An 8,851-nucleotide genomic window follows, 5' to 3' on the forward strand; every position below is an offset into this window, starting at 1 on the left:
TCGAGGCTTTTCTCTGGTCCCTGGACCCTCCCGCAAATAAACCTGTTTGAACCCACACCAGAAGCCCCTCCCGCCTTCTTTGCTTTCCAGACTAACGCCAGCCTAATCCATCGGCCGCCCAACGTGCTTCCTCTGAGGAGGAGCCAGCACACGCATCTATCTCACGCCTATTCCACTGAGCCGTCCAGCGAGGACGTTGTGGAGGCCAACGCTGCGTCCCCTCTGCCCGAGGGCATGCCGAGGCTTGTGATTACAAGCCCCCAGTTGCGTTAGGTGATATCTGTTCCAAACATCGGCGTGCCTTCCATCAGCATTCCTGGGAATGCTGGCTGCTGGAAGTAGAAGTAGAGCTAGCTAAGAAAGGAAGTCCTTTGCTCAGCTGTTCTGAGCTTGTGTCCTTATGTTCAAGTCCTAGAACTGATGCTACCAAATCATCATATTTCTCAATAAATTCAGTCACAAATGGATGTCAGAGGAACAGGCATGTATTTGGCTGTTAATGCTGAAGTTAGTGTCATGGGTTAGCTAGCATAGTCTCGGAAGTAATGTTCTTGCAAGGGAGTGCTTACAGCTTTCCCCATAACCTGACAGAACCTATCAGCTGGCCAGTTTGAATATGGACAATTCCTTGAGCCACTTAAAATTGTGACCGCCTCTGTGATACACACTTAAGAATAGACAAACCCCCCCTCCCCCCCAGCTTCTCTCTCTCATTTCTGGTGCTGGGACAGGTGGCTGCGGGCCCTGTGCGGGAGGCCAGTGGGCCCGGCCCAGGCCCTGCTTGGGCCAGGCTGGGCCGGGTCACGGCCATCCTGGAGCCAATGGGCCCTGTTCCACCTGCGGAAACGGCGCCCCCGCCCCCCCCCCCCCCCCAGCAGGGCTGTGGGCAGCCAGAGCGGCTCGGCTTCCCCCCTCCTCCACTGCGGCCAAGGCCAAGATTTCAGCTAAAGCTGAACTACTGTCTGGCAGAGGTCATGTGACCCACAGTGATAAGTCACATTCCATCTGCAAGGCCGAGGTGAGATTAACCCTTTTATTACTGTGAAGAGCTAAAAACCTGAGGGAAGAGAAAGAGGAGATGCTTAAAGCTGAAAGTCTGTTGTGAAGCTGATATATCAGAGTATCCCATTGTAATTTCATGAAGATATGGGGGTGGAGTGTTCAACTTGTAAGCAAAAGCACCTGCACTGAGATAGGCAGATGCTGATGCAGCTGTAATTTCATGAGAAGTTTGGACAGGGAGAGATGGAAGCGATGAAGACTTTGGCTCCAAATGGGAAAGGAGAAAACCTCAGTTCCTAGAGATGCTCCCAGAGATAGTCCTAAAGATGAAGATGAAGAAGACCCTTTGCTCCCAGGGAAGGAGAAGGGCCTCTGTTCTTAGAGATGAAATGCTCCCAGAGATGGGTGAAGAGAACTTTATTTTCTGAACAGCTCAACCTTAAAATTGTACCCCAAAAACCTTCAGGAGTAGACCCTCGAAGGCAGTTGTGGGAAAACCTGCAAGTCAGGGCGGAAGGGACTCACATGAGAGCAGAGAGACTCCTCCTCTTCCTAAATGGACTGAACAAAGTTATTTGGAAGTAGGTGGCTGTCTCGTTATAATACTGTTTTCATAGCATAAGCAAGAGAGACTCTTCTTCCTAAATGGACTGAACAAGGTGATTATGGAAGTGGTAAACAGACTGAACATCTTAAGGGTTGTCTTTTTGCATTGTCAGTGGGAGAAGGGAGGGAGGTGGGGGGAGGAGAAGAGTTCTGAAGGTGTAGTATAATTTTTTTCTTCTTCTTTTAAGTCTATTAATAAACTTCTTTATATTCATTCAAGTTTGGTGCCGGCTTTGCATTTCTCCTAATTCTTATCTCACAGAAGGTAAGCAGTAATGAGTATTTTAGACCAAACCACTACACTAAATTTGTGTTTCCGCCCGGTTCAAACGGAACCCGCTACAGTTAGTGTTCTGCATTTTATCTGATTCAGATTCCTACACATGTAGGAAAAAAATAGGCATAATAAGGTGTGTAGAAAAAAAGAAGAAATGATGTTTCAAAGCTGCTGTAGTCTGCAATCAGTTGGAATGCATTTAAATACAGCAGCTAAAGAGAGGTGTTAAGAAAACATTTCTGTCCCCTCTGCGTTGACAGCCTTGATCATAAATGCTTTGTGCTCATGCTTAATAGTTCTGGGAGCAGGATGCTCTCTAAGATACGCTTTGTCTGCTGCAGTAATGGGAAACATGTGTTCCCTTAGCATCTCTGCCAGATGTTGGCAAGCACTCAGGGACCATAACCTTGTCCCTACTGCTTGGGCATGCTGCCACTCCTGCATGCTACCAACTTGTACAGTTTTCAGGCTGACTGAGAATAGTACGTAGGTTTTGAATATTTTTAGTTTGCTCCCGGTTTCACTTGACCAAGGCTGCCTAAACAAGTGTCATCACACCAGGACAGATGGTCTTAGCTTGATGGTACTGCTTGCATGGTAGAACTTCTTTTCCCTTAGACCTTCTTAAACTGATGCTGAAATAGCTAACAGTGTTCATCTGACAGTTTCCCTGAAGCAGCAACTCTATGTGAGATACCATTCTGCTCAGACCTTCCTGCAAGGATCTGTGGGCTAATGAGACTTTGAGGAAGCTCCCGGCTGCATTCCTATTATTATCTTCAAGCCAGTATAGTGAGTTCATTTGTTTCTACTTCCTAACAACTTAGTTGGAAGGATAAAAGTTTGGCTTCTTTCATTGTTCTCCTCCCCACAGGCTTATGTTGGAGATGCAAGCCTCCTGTTGCCATCCTCCCTCTCCTCCTTTACCTTGCCACTTTTTTCATAATGACTGAATATGCTTATTCCATGTCTTTCATCTCCCAGAAGTTCCCTTGAAATGCTCCTTGAGTCTTGTGAATGAATGGAGAAGGTAGGGAACGGAATTCCAGATTTGTTACCTGTAATTGGAACTAATGAGAACTAAGTATCACAGGAGAGATGATGACAGTCTTTGTGTGTATCAGTTATAAGCCTGACCTTTTCTGAGGGCTTTTGTAAAGCAGTTATTAGTTTTCTTTGTGTATAGCACCAATAGCTGTACTCAGTCATGCAGAAAAGCGTGAGCTGAAAAAAATCTTTCTCCCTCAGAGAAATTTCTTTTTCAATACACCAGCATTTAGGTTTTCTTCTAGGTAGTAAGGTTTGTAACATACATAATAAGTTTTCAATTGCACCTCAGCCACCTGTGTTGATTTATCGGCAGGGAGAAAGGGAAAGCTGCTCTGTGAATTCTAGCATTCGTTTCATGCAGCTAAATACTTAATTTGGGATGTATGCCTATTCTCACAATATATTTATACTTTGATAAGACATTATGAAATGCAAAAGAACATCTCTTTAAAGAAATGCATTTCAAATCAGACTTCTTTATATGATAATCCACAGTTGATATCTTAATTTTACGACTAACTCTGAAATTAAGCTTCTGTGTAGTACAGTGAAATCATGGTCATTCTAGGATTGTTTCAAAGCATCCAGCTGGATTTTAGGGAAAATCAAACATGGCTTTTATTTTCTGCTCATTAGGTAAAATCACTTGCTCTTGTCTGTGATTACTGGCAAATTGCTAATCATAAGGGTTTTATACTTTGAGGGTGGGGGAATGACTGAAGATAAAAAAGAGGGAGGTAACTCAAAATATTTGGTTTTGTCTTTGTGAAGAAAGCATATTTCTCTGCTGTAAGACTTTAGAGTTTGGTTGCTCTCCTACAAGAGTACTTGCTGCTTCTTGATTTAAGAGCTCTTAGGGCTACTTAGTGATACAAGTGAATTCCAGATGATTTTTAAAAAGATGAACATGATATTTGCATGTAATAAAAGCTAACTGATAGTAATTAAACAGTCTTTCATCTTGATGAGGGGGTACAAGGTTTTGAGGTAAATATTGACAGTTATGTGACTCCATACCTCAAGGCTGGTTGGATGTTCGTGTGGATGAACTTAAACCGGTACTTTGCACCTTAGTTTGGCCTTGAGGATGTAATTATTTTCCCTCTCAGGACAGGCATTGCTGTCATTCTCCATGTTTTACACCCTCATAACTTGATTATTGCTTGTGGCTGTATCTTAAATCAATCTAGAAACTTTGCCTGGTGCAGAATGCTTAGTAGTGTACTGAATAACGAAGCTGGAGCACAGCAGAATTTAATGTTCTTGGTTCTATTCTAAGTGAATTGCATAATATTTCTACAAGGTACCAGGTGAGTATTACTGGTGACAAATGATTCTGTTGTCACATGCCATGGATGGTAACACAGCAGGCTTCCCTACACAGCCCTGCAGTCTGATTTACAGAGATCCTATGGGTGGGCAAGATACTCTTGTAGTTGTGCATGAACCCCTTGTCTTTCCTGTGCTGGTAAAACTTATCAGCAGAGGCAGGAAACGGGCTGAGCATGTGTATCTCATAGACCCTGGACTAAAGTTCTTTAATGTCTACAGGCTTCACTCTTTATGGTCTAGGTGAAAATTCCACATTGGCAAACAGCAGGCGATGCAATTTCTCCACTTTAAAGATGAAAGATTGGTTTGTGCCTGGCTTCAGTTTGAAGTTAAAAATCCAGGGAGACTAAATATTTGAAACCTTAGTCTTCGCCCTGCTAATCCATTCCCTACAGTAATACTGGAAAGCTCTACTCTACCTTATTTTTTCTTCCTTTCCCTAGAAGATGTGTCTGTGCAACAGTACTTCCTTATCAGCATATATCCTGGGAATACTGTCTTCCAAATGGAAAGCAAGAGAGTTTGCGTGTCTTGGTTTGAGACAATTTAAAGAGGTGGGCACTCCAAAATGAGTAACCTCCCCCTTGATTCCAAGCAATCCCTTTCCACCAATAAGGAACACGGTGCAAGTAGATTTAAGTGAAAAAAATAACAGTTTATTAACAAACAGAATGCCAACAGGCAGAGACGAAAAAGTAAATAACTGGTAGATACCAAAGTGCTAAATTTCAACCCTGCAGGAACACGGGATGGGGATGAGACTGGTCTGTTTGCACTGGCATGGGGTGCCCTGTCCCCAGGACCTTGCTTGCTTTTTTTTTGCTGCTGGCAGGGTTTGCAAAGTTCACTTTGAAAGAATTTCTAATTAAGAAATGCAGTTTCTATGAATGGCTACAGGTGCAAACCCAAAGCTGCCACCAAAGAAAGAGAACTTTGCTCCCATCTTCTCTCCTAGAGCGGGGCCGATAGGTCTGGGCTGGCTCGCTGGTGCGTGGCTGCCTGCGGTGACCTGCAGGCACCCATTCAACTCGCCCCAAGGCAGCTCAAGCCCGCTGACTGCAGCCTCTTGAAGCAAGGAGAAAACCCCAAAAACAAAAAGAGGACCCAAAAAAGGAAAGAAAAGAAGAACCTTTGCCTGAGCAAAGACCAAACAGCCCACAAAGCAAACACCATTCGGTGAAAAGCAGGAAGCTGTCTGGGTGGAGTGATTTTAAAAATGCCTATGGTAGCATCCCCCCACACAAGGTCCCCACTTCAGGGTCTGAAAGAGACAGGAGCAATTTTTGGGTGCAATAGCTGTGGAATACAATATAACATTCTGGATCACTCCAGAACACATGCACAGAGACTCGTATCCTGTCCTAAGAAATCTGCTGGGTACAACTAGTCAGGAAGGTTTTAGTTTTTTTTCCTTTGTTACAAATTTATCATCACGTGGGCCTAGGATATGGGACAATGAAACTCATGCATGTGATTTGGAGCAATCACTTGAATTTGGGTCTCGTACTGGGTAACGGCTAGTTTGCAATAAACATCCTTTTTTCATGACTGTTTCAAAAAAGTGGAGATTGGATTTCATGCTTCAAACATTTCAGTGTCCTTCTAGGAATAGATTTGTTGTATTTCCAAGAGCCATGGCTTCTTATTTTAAGGGTTATTTATTAGGATGATGCCGTGATGATTTTTTGCCTTTTCTTTTATACCCCTGTTATACCTTTTTACATCTTCTGTATTCTTAGTGCTTTTTGCCTACATTCTTGGACTTGTTTGTTCAGCTAGGAGACTCAACATTTTAGAAGCTTCGTAGCTAGGGATCAGTGTGCCCCAGACCCCAAGGTCCTCTCCAGAACACATTCTGTAAACTAAGATAGAACCATCCAGAGGAAGGCTCCTTGGGGAGGGGGGCTCATTCAAGCCTCTCATTGGGTAATTTTTGATAAATATGCTAATTAGTAAGACCTATAATGTTATACCAGATCTTTTGGAGTGAGCATTGTGGTGTGCATTTTGGTGCATTCGACCTAGACGTAGTGCACCTAAGGATCCTTAAAATAAATTCCAAGGTAAAATCCCTTTTTCCCTTCTAACCATGTTTGAGTCTTGATTTTAAGACCAGGAAAAGGCATCAAGGATGGAAGGAATGCAGAGAATTGGAGCAGGTATCTTAGCTCAGTGGAGAAGAGCTGTGAGATCTCTGGGATGTGCAGGAGATTTGAGCTTAGATTTCACTTTTTTCCCCCATCATCTTTTATGTCAACAGACTGTCTGACATGATGCTGCAAGTGCCTGTGCCTCCGTGGTTGCAGAAAAATGGTTTGTTACCACCTATTGAACAATAGGTCTGTGTTTGTACCAACTAATTTTAGTCGGCTGGACTCCCATCAATGTCCTTATGTGAGGTTAAGGTATCTAATTAACAAGGTGCAAGGAGACTGTAGTTATGAGTTGAGTACCTGAAGGCAAGGAGAAATAGAGAACTTAGTTATGAAGTATAAATTGTATGTGGGACTTAAAAGATGTGGCCAAGCTGACTCAGTACTTGCAGATTCCATGCTGGAGCTGGCTGCACAACAGATACACAGAATAAGCAGAGTGGGCAGAACAGAGTTTGAGTTAGGAAGGTATTTTGCACAGTGTGTGTTCACTGCTTAGGTTACCTCTCAGTTGCTGTTGTAAAATTTGTTGAAGCTGCTTTGAATGCCTTAGAAGGATTTGTTTGTACAGAAGTGTCAGCTGGTATAATGGCTCTTGAGACATTTAGCAGCATATGTCCCCAGGTTTCTGTAGGTTATATTCTTTCTAGGACTGTTTGTTTTCTCATGTTTTTTGGTGATCAGAAAGTCTCATTCACTGTGTCCCTACAGTAAAACCTCTGCCCAAAGGGAGCTCAGGTTGTTTGAGGTTCTGAGGGTGGTGGCAGGCACTCTTCTGGCTGAAGATGTTGCTGCTGTAGGCTTAGAAACAAACAGAACTTAACATTTACTGTATGCTAAAACTACAGATCCTATTTTTTAAAAGAGGGAGAGAAAACAATATCTGATAAAAAACTTCCTATGTTTTTTGAAAACAGTCTATCCTGGGTTGCAGTGTATTCTATCACCATCCTCATGAGCTGTTGAAATCAGGTGGGGCAGTGTTTCCTTGCCTCCTCCCCCCAGACTATCTTTCTGTTAATGGCCCATCATTGTCCTGCCGCATGACTCAGAGATAACTCCCTGTCATAGGTTAGCAAGCATAGTCCCGGAAGGGATGTCCTTGCTAAGGGGTGCTTACAGCTTCCTCTGGGACCTAACAGAACCCATCAGCTGGCCAGTTTGAATATGGACAATTCTTTAAGCCACTTCAAGTTGTGACCGCCTCTGTGATACACACTTAAGAATAGACAACCCCCCACAGCTCTCTCTCTCATTTCCGGTGCTGGGACAGGTGGCTACGGGCCCCGTGCAGGGGCCAGCGGGCCCAGCCAGGCCCTGCTCGGGCCAGGCCGGGCCGGGCCATCCTGAAGCCATGGGCCTGTTCCATCCGTGAAACACGCCCCCCCCCCCCCCCAGCCTTGCTGTGGGCAGCCGGAGCGGCTCGGCTTCTCCCCTCTCCACTGTGATAAGCCAAATTCCAGCTGCAAGGCTGAGGTGAGATTAACCCTTTTATTGCTATGAAGAGCTGAAAACCTGAGGGAAGAGAAAGAGGAGATGCTTAAAGCTGAAAGTCTGTTGTGAAGCTATGCTATATCAGAGTATCCTGTTGTAATTTCATGAAGATATGGGGGGTGGAGTGTTCAGCTAGTAAGCAAAAGCACCTGTGCTGAGATAGCCAGATGCTGATGCAGCTGTAATTTCATGAGAAGTTTGGACAGGGAGAGATGGACCAGATGAGGACTTTGGCTCCAAATGGGAAAGGAGAAAACCTCAGTTCCTAGAGATGCTCCCAGAGATAGTCCTAACAATGAAGATGAGGAAGACCCTTTGCTCCCAGGGAAGGAGAAGGGCCTCTGTTTTTGTTTCTGAATGGCTCAACCTTAAAATTGTACCCCAAAAAACTTCAAGAGTGGACCCTCAAAAGCAGTTGCAGGAAAAGCTGAAAGTCGGGGGAAGGGACTCACATGTGATCAGAGAGACTCCTCTTCCTAAATGGACTGAACAATATTTGGAAGTGGGCGGCTGTCTCGTTGTGATAATGTTTTCATAGCACGAGCAAGAAGAGACTTCTCTTCCTAAATGGACTGAACAAGGTGATTATGGAAGTGGTAAACAGACTGAACATCTTAAGGGTTGTCTTTTTACATTGTCAGTGGGAGAAGGGAGGAAGGTGGGGGGAGGAGGAGAGTTCTGAAGGTGGTATAATTTTTTTTCCTTCTTTTAGGTCTGTTAATAAACTTCTCTATATTCTTTCAAGTTTGGTGCCTGCTTTGCATTTCTCCTAATTCTTATCTCGCAGAAGATAAACAGTAATGAGTATTTTGGGCCAAACCACTACACTTCCTCTGGACTATCTTCTGTTAATCAGCCTAATCAACACTTGGCCTCATGACTCATTACCCCATTGTGAGATGCTCCACCCAGAGGGAGGAACCAAGCATCCCATCGT

Source organism: Corvus kubaryi, unplaced genomic scaffold (genome assembly GCF_017639235.1).
Source record: "Corvus kubaryi isolate FWS band 111438036 unplaced genomic scaffold, C.kubaryi_AGA036_p1.0 126, whole genome shotgun sequence".
Taxonomy (NCBI): domain Eukaryota; kingdom Metazoa; phylum Chordata; class Aves; order Passeriformes; family Corvidae; genus Corvus; species Corvus kubaryi.